The sequence below is a fragment of the Bufo gargarizans genome, chromosome 3 (genome assembly GCF_014858855.1).
Source record: "Bufo gargarizans isolate SCDJY-AF-19 chromosome 3, ASM1485885v1, whole genome shotgun sequence".
NCBI lineage: Eukaryota > Metazoa > Chordata > Amphibia > Anura > Bufonidae > Bufo > Bufo gargarizans.
Window position 1 is genome coordinate 440,864,594 of NC_058082.1, and position 14,476 is coordinate 440,879,069.

A 14,476-nucleotide genomic window follows, 5' to 3' on the forward strand; every position below is an offset into this window, starting at 1 on the left:
TTAAGAAACGTTCTTGGTTCTTATCTCTGTGTCACGGTGCAGTTTACTGTGACAGTTGTGGCCGTGTAAACTGGCTGCATACCCTCTCGCTTACTGGCTGCAGGCTGACTCCTGTATATGCTGGTTGCTTGGGACTGCGTGCTGGCTGCGGTGTCTTGTGTGAACTTGCTTGTGAATGTGTGTTCTCCCCGTGTCTGCATCTCTGTACAATTTTTGTCTCTGTTGCCGTGCAGGCTGGCTGCAGGCTCTCTCTCATACTGGCTGCAGGCTGACACCTGTGTAATTGCTGGTTGCTTGGGGCCGCGTGCTGGCTGGCTTTTGTGTGTGAACTGTGGCCTGTGTTTGTGGCTTCCATGTCTGTATCTCTGTAGTTCCTGTCACTGGTGCCATACAGGCTGGCTGCATGCGCTTTGTGTACTGGCTGTGGGTGTTCCCATGTATGCTGGTTCTTCTATGCATGCTGGCTGCGGCCTGTATCATTTGTTCAGTACTTCTTGTTAATCCTGGTTCTTATGGGGCTAACTTTCCCTGGTCTGTTCCTGGGTGTGGCTTTTCAGGTGCCCTCGTTATGGCATCTATATCTATATGTGAGCTGTGGGGCTTGCGGTCAGTCTGTCTTGGGCCCTGCTGGGTTTAGCACCTTGCTGCTTATCCAGGGGGTCATTGTGTCTTTTGTCTTGCTGGGTGCAGCCCCTTGCTTCTGACCCAGGGGGTTTTGCCATCTACCCTTCTGGGTGGTATCACCTGGTATAGTGCTGGTGTTGTTGATGTTATTCCCTTACCTGATCTTCTGTACTTGTTCTGTATTGATGTTGTTATCCTTGTCCATGCCTTGCCTGTTCTTCTGTACCTGTTCTCTGTCTGGATCCACTCTGTTCCTTGTATAGCCTAGCAGTGCTCTAACTGCGTCTGATAGCCTGGCAGTGCTAAACTGCTTCTGATCCTGTCCTATGTCCAGCCTGGCAGTGTCTACTGCTTCTGATCTAGTCTGTTCCTTGTCTGTCCTGTAGTGCCCTACTGCTTCTGTTCCGGTGTTTGTCCTGCCTTCCTGAAAGGGCTCCTGGGTTCTCCGAAGGGAGGATCTCTAGTCTGTGTGCAGCTTTGCTTGTGACCGCCATGCTTCCATTCCACATGGGGTCCAGGCATCTGCATCTGTGCTGGTTCCCATTTGTCTTGGTGTCTAATTCATGTCCTCAGTTTGTTTGGGTTCCAGTCCTGTTGTCTGTGGTTTCCTACAGGTAGCAGCCAAGTGTACCGGGACCTTCCAGGAGGTGCAACCAGTGAGCCCTCGGCCCAGTTAATACCCACCACCATGGGCTCTGTGAAGAACGGGGCTCACTTGCTCTTCGCCCTCTGGGTTTTTTCTCTGGTCTGCTGGTGCACTTGGTTCTGTGGTAGTTCTACCACTATTGCTTAACCTGCTTTACTGTCATGTTCTTTTATTACATTTGTAAAAAAGTACTCTGTTGGGCCCTGATCTGTTTCTGCCTGTGTCCTGTTTGCAAGACATTCTGGAGGTCTGCCTTGGTCCTCCAGTACTTGACACTCTGTTGATAACATCTATTAAGAGTTTACCCCACAACATTAAATGCCAAATTGCAGGACATTACAATTCCTGGAAATCATGTTACTTTTGAACATGCTCAAAGGAAAGGTGTACATTACGCAAGAATCCTTCTGAAACAATGAAAAGGTGTCATCAGGGAAAGTACATGATTCAATTATACATTGGTTTGTTTTTTTAACATATATGGTACACACAAACATAATATCAACATGTTGAGAATAGTAAGATTGCCTTTTTTTTATTGGAATACTATTGTTTTGTGGACAGACCACACACTGACTAGGATGTACACACAGCATAGTAGGATGTTATGAAACAATATGCTGTAGGGAAGGGCTGTCTACTAACTGAAAATCCACGTGTATCCAGTACAAAATATGTGCATGTTTATTATTTCTATAAAGCTTGGACAGCAAGGGTTCTTTGTAAAAACTGCTCTACTCTGATATCTTTTGCAGGTTAATACTACTACTTTTTTTTCCAAACCTATTAATGTGGCTCAGGACTATTAAAAATACAGTGGCATGAAAAAGTTTGGGCACCCCTGTTCAAAATTACTGTTACTCAGAACAGTTATGCAAGTTGAAGATTAAATGATCTAAAAAAGGCATAACGTTAAAGGGAATCTGTCAGCGTCAAAAACTACCCCAAACCACCAGCAGTACCTTCAAGTAGCCAGCAGTGTGTTTCTAATGATGATTTTCTTCCTGTAGTCAGATGCGGTAAAAGCAGGAAAAAAAAAATTGATTCCCTGAGTGGACTCCTTGCTTCAAGTCACGGTAACCGCACCCTCTTCCCTGCCCCTTCGCTGTGATAGACAGCACTTATGCCCGACAGCCAGCTGGCTTTGCCGAACAGCCGGCTGTCAGTCACATTGCGCATTTTCAATGGAAAAAAAAGCACCATTTTTAAATGGGATTTTTTAAATTAAATAAATGAGGTTTTTTTTGTTTTTTTACCACTTAATAGTCCCACAAGGGGACTATAACAGACAGCTTTTTGATTGCTTTTAAAATGCAATGCACTATCCCTATAGTGCATTGCATTTTAATGGCAATGCTATTCTGACATTGACCAGCAGGCTGCACCTCTGTGGTGCAGCCTGCTGGAATTTACTGAAGGATGGTCTGGGGCCTACATCAGACCCCAAGCAGCCTTCACACACAACGTCACCCCGAAATTGCATTTGTGGGGTGCCGATGGGAGACAGAGGGAGTCCGCTCCCTCTGTCAGCACTTTACATGCAGCGGGCGCCATTTCCCGTGGCATGTGAAGTGTTAAACAGCCCGGATCGGCACTCTTGCAGATCCGGGCTGTTAGAGCAGGACCGCTGCTCTTATGTGAGAGCCGGGTCCCCGCTTCCCGCTGCACGGGGGACCCAGTCTAAGGCCCCTTAGCGACCGCCGTAAAAACATGTAAGGGAGGTCACTAAGGGGTTAAAGTCCTTTGCAGTCAAGTGAGGGTTCTGGTTTGCTTTTGTCAGAATCCTACGTAATTTGAAATTTTGCTTTGTCTTCCAGACTGTCACGCTGGACAGGATACAAGATACACAGAATGCAACCAAACAAGTGTCTAGGCAAGAAGCTGGGGATAAAGGTCACCTCCTGACAAATCCCTACCAGCTCTCCCAAGACTTCTATGCCCACGTTCAGACCCTGAAGGTGGGAATGAACGTGTCCCCGTGCCTAGGCTGAAGATACCCTAAAATCCCTAAAATGGTGAAACGGGGAAAGAGGCAGCCTGCTCCCTCAGGACCTGGAGGGGGTAGGCGTCTCTCTAACAGCCTAGACAGACAATCACAAGAAAAACAAAACCAACTTATCTTGTTAGTGAGCAGGAACAGCAAATCCTTCCTTCCTTCATCTCAGGAAGACAGAAGCTATAACCCGCACAGGACACTGGGAGTGGGCGTAATTTGAACTCATACCAATGACCCCACCCAGTGTACCTGATGGGAGGCGGATACAGCTCAACTCCAAAACAAAAACAAAAGGCTACACACATGCTGCTAACCTAACAGACCTCCGCACATAACCTGAGCAGGGCATGACACAGACCTTCTCTTGACCTCCACTGTTTCTTAACTGCCATTTCTTAATTACATTTCAAACTGAGGATATGGCAACCTAAAAATGCTTTGCTATCTTCTTATAGCCTTATCCTACTTTGTGGGCCTCAACCACTTTATTTTCAGAGTGTTAGGCAGCTGTTTAGAAGAAGCCAATGCTGTTTTTTGGACAAGATTAGAGGAGCCTAAGTATTCATAAAGCTTTCAAATTTGCATCTCCTGGCCTTTTCCAATGATGATTGTGAACTTTGTGGTGCATGTGGTCCGCTGTTGACATCCTCCATTCTATGCATTTTTTGTGGGGATTGCCGCTAGCAACAGATCACATGTGGAGGAATAGCTCCCCCGGTTATAAACACGCTACAGTGTTTGGGGTTTTTGAGCATTTCCTCCCATTTAGGCCACTTTATTTTAGTGATTGAACAAGCTTTAACCTTTACAGGTTATTTAAGGTCTGACACCTCAGTCAAAGTTATCTGTTGACAAGTGTGTTTCACCTTTAACTGTATGCCTTTTGGAGATTCTTCAATTTGCTCAACTGTTTACAGTTTTTGGGGTGTCCAAACATTTGTATGCCACAATATGCCAATGGCAACAACACAGAACTGGTGGCAAGATAACTTTTTATGAACTTACCCTAACATAGTTAAACTCAAAATGTATATAAATGCTGCACAAGCTTATTCCATACAGAAACATGCAAATATTTATACTGTATTGGTAGTATTTGTATGATTTCCCGAAGCGCATAGTATCGTTACTGATGATTCGGCTGGGTTGGAACCCGTATACTTAGATGATGGTGCCATAAAACCAATTCTTTACAGACTTTCTATTTTGATAGACACTACACCCATCTCTGATGTCGGTTTCTACCTTCTCATTCAAACAAAAAGAAACAGAAAATATACTATCGCAGTTTATTGTGTAAGAAATGCAGATTTTTATTAATTTTTAGGAAAATAATATAAGCCATATATTGTATTGGTACCCTGGACGTATGTTAGGTTTTCAGCACCTTTCTGTTAATTAGTGTCCTCTCAAAACCAATGTGAGCAGGTACTGTCTATCTGGACAAAAGAACATTAACATATCAAAGGCAGCAAATAGTTATCAAATACCTAAGGAATGTGCGACAGCCGTCCAGTAGGTGGTACAGTGGCTAGTGGGGATGGAAAATGCTGGACATTCCAGCTACTTCTATGGATCTTAACCAGAGCTAACCAGAATGTGCTAGAAAATCATAGGGGGCAATCAATCAGATGTGTCCAGGCCATGTTCTAGAACACGGGTGTCAAACACAATGCCCGCGGGCCGAATCCGGCCCGCCAAACCTCGTCATGTGGCCCGCGTAGCCGCCGCCGGCCGCCAGCCTTCACCTTTTATTATAACTTCCTGCAGGCGGCCCCTGCAGGAAGTGATAATAAATCGCATAAGGAGCGCCGTGTATTACGTATGCATGACGTATGACTCACGCTGCCAGCGCCTGTCCTCCCGGCCTGCCTCCTCCCTCCTCTCTGCCTACCGAGCGGCGAGCGCTTGTAGTTGTAAGTACCATAATACACAGCGCTCCTTATGCAATTACATACAATTACAGCAAACTATTAGACATAGGATTATACAGTGAGCGGGGCTCGTGTAGTAGAATAGTCACTGCACGGGCCCCGCTGTCATTATAAAAGCAGATGCCGGCCCCTAGCCCGTATATTGAGGGTCATTCACTACAGGGACACTTATGGAGGGGATCTGTGGATGACACATAGCATAAGATGCTATATATGTGTCATCCACAGATCCCCCCCATAAGTGTCACCCACAGATCCCCCATAAGTGTCACCCACAGATCCCCCATAAGTGTCACCCACAGATCCCCCATAAGTCCGATACAACCGGCCCTTTGAGGGTGACCAAACTGCTGATGCGGCCCCCGATGAATTTGAGTTTGACACCCCTGTTCTAGAAGATTCTAGAACTGGCTGATAATTTTATAAAAGGAGGGGGTCTGGATAGCAAGAGAGAGAGGAGGAGGAGGAAGAGAAGAAGAGAGAGCACAAGAAAGACAGGAGAAAGAGAACAAGAGAGACAAGAAAGAAGAGAAGACACAAAAAAGACAAGAAAATACAGACGAAGATAGAAGTGCCAGAGAAACACAGGGGGGCCCAAAAAAAGACTCGAGAGACCCAAAAACACTTATGTACAGTGTTCCCTCTAAGCTGTGCGGGTGCGCGGCCAGTGCAGCAATTATTGTGCCCCCGCTCATGTCCGCTCAGCGCCCGCTCACCCTGCCACCGGCAAAATGCCCACACTCATGCCCACACTCAAGATGACGTCTTCAATACGACCTGTGCAGCTCAGCATGGCGCCGCCTACACATAATGCCGCGCTACTGCTGCAGCTCCTCCTTTTTCTGACTGGAAGAGGAGAGGAGGACTGAGCACGCAGCAGCAGCAGCCAGGCGAGGTAACGTGGAGGTGGCGTCATCTTACAGCATGAGGCTAGAGTGGTTTTACTGTCAGGGTAACCCATTGGTAAAAGCTCAGCAAAGACATCATTTGAACTCATGGGTTTTCACAATGACATATTAGACTGCGCAGAAATGTATCCATCTGAGGCTCGGGGTCCAGGGGCCCCCTGGGAGTCTGGGACCCCACAGACTGCAGCAATATAATATCCTGGGATACCCCAGATCACACAGGGTTGTCAGACATTAACCCCTCACACTTCTTAGCTTTTCTTCTCGCGGACGCTTGTTATTTGGTTCAGCTGATACACTTAAGCATGTCCACAGCTGTGGCTGTGTTACATTTATAGCAGGTTACACTTGTTTGTTTCATCCTTTTGGTCCCTGGTGCTGCCCTCCGCTATGATGCCCTCACCTAAAGGACCCTCATCTACAGTGCCATCACCTATAGGACCCTCATCTACAGTGCTATCACCTATAGGACCCTAATCTACAGTGCCATCACCTATAGGACCCCCATCTACATTGCCATCACTTAAAGCACCCCCATCTACAGTGCCATCACTTAAAGCACCCCCATCTACAGTGCCATCACCCATAGCACCCCCATCTACAGTGCCATCACCTATAGCACCCTCATCTACAGTGCCATCACCTATAGCACCCTCATCTATAGTGCCATCACCTATAGCACCCTCATCTACAGTGCCATCACCTATAGCACCCCCATCTACAGTGCCATAACCTATAGCACCCACATCTACAGTGCCATCACCTATATCACCCTCATCTACAGTGCCATCACCTATAGCACCCTCATCTATAGTGCCATCACCCATAGCACCCTCATCTACAGTGCCATCACCTATAGCACCCCCATCTACAGTGCCATAACCTATAGCACCTTCATCCACAGTGCCATCACCTATAGCACCTTCATCCACAGTGCCACCACCTATAGCATCCCCATCTACTGTGTCATTTAATCTTGCCAGGAACAACAGCGTGATGGCGCTATACATTACTGCGCTAAAACTAATGGCACTATAGATGACTACAGTATACATTATAAACCCTGCACCATGCTGTACAATATACAGTATAATCCATACACCGTGCCGTACAATATACATTATAATCCATACACCATGTTGTACAATATACAGTATAATCCATACACCATGCTGTACAATATACAGTATAATCCGTACACCATGCTGTACAATATACAGTATAATCCATACACCATGCCGTACAATATACAGTATAATCCATACACCATGCTGTACAATATACAGTATAATCCGTACACCATGCTGTACAATATACAGTATAACACCTACACTGTGGGGTTATTGTGTATATTGTATGGCATGGTGTATGGATTATACTGTATATTGTACAGCATGGTGTATGGATTATAATGTATATTGTACGGCATGGTGCAGGGATTATAAGGTATATTGTACAGCATAGTGCAGGGATTATAATGTATATTGTACAGCATGGTGCAGGGATTATAAGTATATTGTACAGCATGGTGCAGGGTTTATAATGTATACTGTACAGCATGGTGCAGGGTTTATAATGTATACTGTACAGCATGGTGCATACCAAGGGGAGAAACAGAACTGGATCGCACATCCACAATGTTATGTTTAGATCAAATTAAACTCGCTTCTCAGTGCAATATTGAAATGTACAGCCCCCCATACTACATGCTCTACAAGAGGCATTAGTGTACATTTTGATCAAAAGGCATACACCCACTGGTGTATAAACTATACTGTATATTGTACAGCATGGGGCAGGGATTTTATAATGCATTCTGTACTGCATGGTGCAGGAATTAAACTGTATACTATACAGCATGGTGTATGGATTATAATGTACAGTATATTACACAACATGGTGTAGGGGTTATACTGTATATTGTTCAGCATGGTGTATTAACTATACTATATATTGTATGGCATGGTGCAGGGATTATGTTTTGTGTACAGCATGGTGCAGGGATTATATTGTATTGTACGGGATGGTGCAGGGGTTTTTCTGTATGCTCTTTGATGTGACAATTATCTTAGGTTTTCCTATCGTTAGGGGCGTAGCTATAGGCTTATTGGCCCTGGTGCAAGAATTCAATTTGGGCCCCCCCACCCCCACCCTCAATACCATTTTCTAACACCACCAGACCCCTGCACGCCCACCGTGCCCATGCCCATATTGCTGATGATATAGCTGCCGCTTGTGCTGGAATCAGTCTATTGCCGAATGCACACGGCCGTGAACGGTCCGTGGTATCCCGGCCCGGATTCCTGCTGACAGCAGGAGCGCACTGACGCCGTGCGCTTCATGCCGCCACTGTACTTCAGTAATACACTCGTATAGATCATATGAGTGTATTACTGTAGTTCAGTGGCGGCATGAAGTGCCTGGCGTCATAGCAACCAATGACGCCGTGCGCTCCTGCTGTCAGCAGGAATCCAGGCCGGGATACCACGGACCGTTCACAGCCTATATGTGTCATTCTGCAGCATGGGAGGTACATAGTTCTTCATTTTCCTTCACTTATCCTTTCATTTTGCTTCATCATATGCCCGCCATTATTGCTCACACAGGGCTGGTCAGGACTGGAAATATGGATTGCAACTGCAATCCCTATGGGTTCAGTGACTGTCACCATATTGCTGTGAGTGACTGATGATTATAGCTGCCGCTTGTGCTGAAATCAGTCACTCACGGCAATATGGTGACAGTCACTGCTCCCATAGGTGTTGCACTTGCAATCCCATGTTTCCGGTGCTCACCAGCCCTGTGTGAGCAATAATGGCGGGCTTGGCGGCGATGTTAATAACCCTGCTGGCATATGATGAAGCAGTGATGATGATGATATAGCATTAGCTGCCGCTTGTGCTATGAATGTGATGGTCTATGGGCCATAGACCATCACATGATTCATAGGACTCTGCTCATTTGCAGCTGCACATGTGGCTAGAACGGTGCTAGTAAGAGGACGCACTACTGCTATCCTATGTGATGCTAGTGTACTCTAGCTACTAGAAAGCATCCAACTGCCAGAGCAGAGACTGTCTCCGAGTCTCTGCTAGTCACGTCGCCACAGCCGCCCTCACCTCACTCACTCGGCACGCAGCTTCTCCTCCGCCGCTCCACTTCCAGACAGTACTGCCAGACCAACAGGGGTCAAGTCCTGGGAAAAAAAGTGTGGGAACTCATCCAAGATCCAGTGCCTCCGCGTGAAGTCACGGCACGCGGCGTACGCAAAGGGCAGGGAAGGTCGGGAGGAGGAGCAAGCAAGTGCCTTATTTTTCGCCCTATAAGATGCACCTAGGTTTTAGAGGAGGACAATAAGAAAAACATATTTTTCATTACACCTCAGGTCAGACCACCAATCAGACCCCCAATGTTAATCAGACCTCAGCTGACAGCCCCAATAAGATCCCCAATGTTAATAAGAACACAATAAGACCTCAGATCAGACCTCAGATAAGAGCCCCATGCCTTATAGCAGCCCCCAGTAGCCTCATAGCAGCCCCCAGTGCCTCTCCAGCAGCCCCCAGTAGCCTCATAGCAGCCCCTAGTGCCTCTCCAGCAGCCCCCAGTTCCTCTCCATCAGCCCCCAGTAGCCTCATAGCAGCCCCCAGTAGCCTCATAGCAGCCCCCAGTGCCTCTCCATCAGCCCCCAGTGCCTCTCCACCAGCCCCCAGTGCCTCTCCATCAGCCCCCAGTAGCCTCATAGCAGCTCTCAGTGTCTCTCCAGCAGCCCCCAGCCAGTAGCCTCATAGCAGCCCCCAGTGCCTCTCCCCCAGCCCCCAGTGCCTCTCCACCAGCCTCCAGTGCCTCTCCACCAGCCCCCAGTGCCTCTCCACCAGCCCCTAGTGCCTCTCCATCAGCCCCCAGTAGCCTCATAGCAGCTCTCAGTGCCTCTCCAGCAGCCCCCAACCAGTAGCCTCATAGCAGCCCTCAGCCCTTGTCACTCTCTTTCTCCCCCCTCCCTCCCTTGTCACTCTCTTTCTCCCCCCTCCCCCCTTGTCACTCTCTTTCTCCCTCCTCCCTTGTCACCCTCTTTCTCCCCGCTCCCCCCCTTGTCACTCTCTTTCTCCCCTCTCCCCCCTTGTCACTCTTTCTCCCCCCTGTCAGCAGGAATCCAGGCCGGGATACCACGGACCGTTCACAGCCTATATGTGTCATTCTGCAGCATGGGAGGTACATAGTTCTTCATTTTCCTTCACTTATCCTTTCATTTTGCTTCATCATATGCCCGCCATTATTGCTCACACAGGGCTGGTCAGGACTGGAAATATGGATTGCAACTGCAATCCCTATGGGTTCAGTGACTGTCACCATATTGCTGTGAGTGACTGATGATTATAGCTGCCGCTTGTGCTGAAATCAGTCACTCACGGCAATATGGTGACAGTCACTGCTCCCATAGGTGTTGCACTTGCAATCCCATGTTTCCGGTGCTCACCAGCCCTGTGTGAGCAATAATGGCGGGCTTGGCGGCGATGTTAATAACCCTGCTGGCATATGATGAAGCAGTGATGATGATGATATAGCATTAGCTGCCGCTTGTGCTATGAATGTGATGGTCTATGGGCCATAGACCATCACATGATTCATAGGACTCTGCTCATTTGCAGCTGCACATGTGGCTAGAACGGTGCTAGTAAGAGGACGCACTACTGCTATCCTATGTGATGCTAGTGTACTCTAGCTACTAGAAAGCATCCAACTGCCAGAGCAGAGACTGTCTCCGAGTCTCTGCTAGTCACGTCGCCACAGCCGCCCTCACCTCACTCACTCGGCACGCAGCTTCTCCTCCGCCGCTCCACTTCCAGACAGTACTGCCAGACCAACAGGGGTCAAGTCCTGGGAAAAAAAGTGTGGGAACTCATCCAAGATCCAGTGCCTCCGCGTGAAGTCACGGCACGCGGCGTACGCAAAGGGCAGGGAAGGTCGGGAGGAGGAGCAAGCAAGTGCCTTATTTTTCGCCCTATAAGATGCACCTAGGTTTTAGAGGAGGACAATAAGAAAAACATATTTTTCATTACACCTCAGGTCAGACCACCAATCAGACCCCCAATGTTAATCAGACCTCAGCTGACAGCCCCAATAAGATCCCCAATGTTAATAAGAACACAATAAGACCTCAGATCAGACCTCAGATAAGAGCCCCATGCCTTATAGCAGCCCCCAGTAGCCTCATAGCAGCCCCCAGTGCCTCTCCAGCAGCCCCCAGTAGCCTCATAGCAGCCCCTAGTGCCTCTCCAGCAGCCCCCAGTTCCTCTCCATCAGCCCCCAGTAGCCTCATAGCAGCCCCCAGTAGCCTCATAGCAGCCCCCAGTGCCTCTCCATCAGCCCCCAGTGCCTCTCCACCAGCCCCCAGTGCCTCTCCATCAGCCCCCAGTAGCCTCATAGCAGCTCTCAGTGTCTCTCCAGCAGCCCCCAGCCAGTAGCCTCATAGCAGCCCCCAGTGCCTCTCCCCCAGCCCCCAGTGCCTCTCCACCAGCCTCCAGTGCCTCTCCACCAGCCCCCAGTGCCTCTCCACCAGCCCCTAGTGCCTCTCCATCAGCCCCCAGTAGCCTCATAGCAGCTCTCAGTGCCTCTCCAGCAGCCCCCAACCAGTAGCCTCATAGCAGCCCTCAGCCCTTGTCACTCTCTTTCTCCCCCCTCCCTCCCTTGTCACTCTCTTTCTCCCCCCTCCCCCCTTGTCACTCTCTTCTCCCTCCTCCCTTGTTCCCGCTCCCCCCTTGTCACTCTCTTTCTCCTCTCCCCTTGTACTATTTCTCCCCCCCCATCGTCAATCTCTTTTCTCCCCCTCCTCCCTCCCTCCTGTCAACTCTTTCTCCCCCCGCTCCTTTGTCACTCTCTCTTTCGACTCCCTCAACCTTGTCACTCTCTCTTCTCACCCCCTCCCCAGTGGCACCTCTCTTTCTCCACCTAGCCCCTTGTCACTCTCTTTTCTCACCCCTCCTCCCTTGTCACTCTCTCTTTCTCCCCCCTCCTCCCTTGTCACTCTCTCTTTCTCCCCCTCCCTCCCTTGTCACTCTCTCTTTCTCCCCCTCCCTCCCTTGTTAATCTCCTTTACATCCCCCAACCACCTCGGGTGGACGAGGCCGACTCTGTCCGGTCCGTGGTACAGGAGCATTTGTTTCTTTTACCCGGCCGAACTGAAAGGAAGTGCACACTAAGTGAGCACTTCCTGTCTGTCCGGCCGGGTACAGGAAACAAAAGCTCCTGTACCACGGACCGGACAGAGCTCGGCCACGCTACACTTGAGGCGCTTCCCTCCTGTCAGTCCCTCTTCATGCTGCGCCAGAGCGGGGCGCCGACAGTGTTGAGGGGCACAATGCGCTGCCCTGTACAATGCGCTGCCCCGTGGGCCCCCCTGACTTAGCGGCCCAATGCAATTGCGACCGCTGCGACCCCTATAGCTACGCCACTGCCTATCACCCACCTTTGATGGCGCTGTGCCCAGCTCTGAGCCGACCCCGCTCAGCAGCTGCCAAGGCTTAGAGGGAACACTGCTAAGTTATGTATGGTAACAACTCTATGCTCTAAGTATTGAATTTAGTTGTTTAGTTACCAAATGGTTTTGGGGGTATCTTTATATTGTAATTTTGTAGTTTAATTGACAACTGGGTACCATTCCCACTGTCTAAAGGTTGTGTCCCCTACTCAGCCTGACAATGTCACCACTGATTAGACACACATCATAATAGAAGTCTATGGCCTGCATAACGGATCCATCCCATTTCCATTATGCAGGAGAGGACTCCCCTGCATAACGGAAACGGTACGGATCCGTTATGCAACCTATAGACTTCTATTATGATAGAATGAATAACGGAATGCCTCTAAAGGCATTCCGTTATGTATTCCGTCATAGAATTGTGTTATGGTCCATGGTAACGGAATCCATAACGCAATTCTGCTTTTACCAGCAAACTAAGTGTTAATGAATTTCAAAATATGAAATTCGCTCATCTCTAATTATGGCACTGAGTTATCAAAACTGGTGAGAAGGAAACCTGGCTTAGTTGCCCATAGCAACCAATCAGATTCTACCTTTTATTTTCCAAAGAAGGTCTGATAAATAAAAGGTGGAGTTTGGTTGCTATGGGAAACTAAGTCAGTTTTCCTTTACACCAGTTTTGATCCATCTGGGTCTATGTATTTACATCTATGTCTTTTCTTTGCTTATTTTTATTCTTGCTTTATCGTTCTTATGTTTACTTTATATAAACAATATCTAAGGAGATTCCTCGCTGAGTCATTTATGTTTATGTTGAAATCTAATATTGCTTAAAGTGAATGATAAATGAGCTCAACAAAAAAGGAAGTTTAATGAGAACACGTCTTAGGCCTACGACATTATTAATGACGCTCTCTCTTTCTCATAAGTTGTTATGAAGTAAAGGTCATTTTGTGCTTGGTAAATTTAAGAATATAAACAATGAAGTAAATAAAACTGTTTAAGATGGAACATCTACAATCTTAGGCCTCTTTCACACTACCGTTATTTTTTGCCGTTTTTTTGCGTTCCGTATACGGTCCGTATATGGAACCATTCATTTCAATGGGTCCGCAAAAGAAACGGAATGTACTCTGTATGCATTCCGTTTCCGTGTTTCTGTATCTCCGTTCTGTGCAAAGATAGAACATGTCCTATATTTGGCCGAAAATCACGTTCCGTGGCTCCATTATAGTCAATAGGTCCGCAAAAAATGCATACGAAAATACATCCGTATGTCTTCTGTATCCGTTCCGTTTTTTGCAAAACCATCTATTGAAAATGTTATGCCTAGCCCAATTTGTTCTATGTAATTGCCGTATACTGTACAAACCGGATTGCAAAAAAGTTGGGACACTATACAAATCGTGAATAAAAACTGAATGCAATGATGTGGAGGTGCCAACTTCTAATATTTTATTCAGAATAGAACATAAATCACGGAACAAAAGTTTAAACTGAGAAAATGAACCATTTTAAGGGAAAAATATGTTGAATCAGAATTTCATGGTGTCAACAAATCCCAAATAAGTTGGGACAAGGCCATTTTCACCACTGTGTGGCATCTCCCCTTCTTCTTACAACACTCAACAGACGTCTGGGGACCGAGGAGACCAGTTTCTCAAGTTTAGAAATTGGAATGCTCTCCCATTCTTGTCTAATACAGGCCTCTAACTGTTCAATCGTCTTGGGCCTTCTTTGTTGCACCTTCCTCTTTATGATGCGCCAAATGTTCTCTATAGGTGAAAGATCTGGACTGCAGACTGGCCATTTCAGTACCCGGATCCTTCTCCTACGCAGCCATGATGTTGTGATTGATGCAGAATGTGGTCTGGCATTATCTTG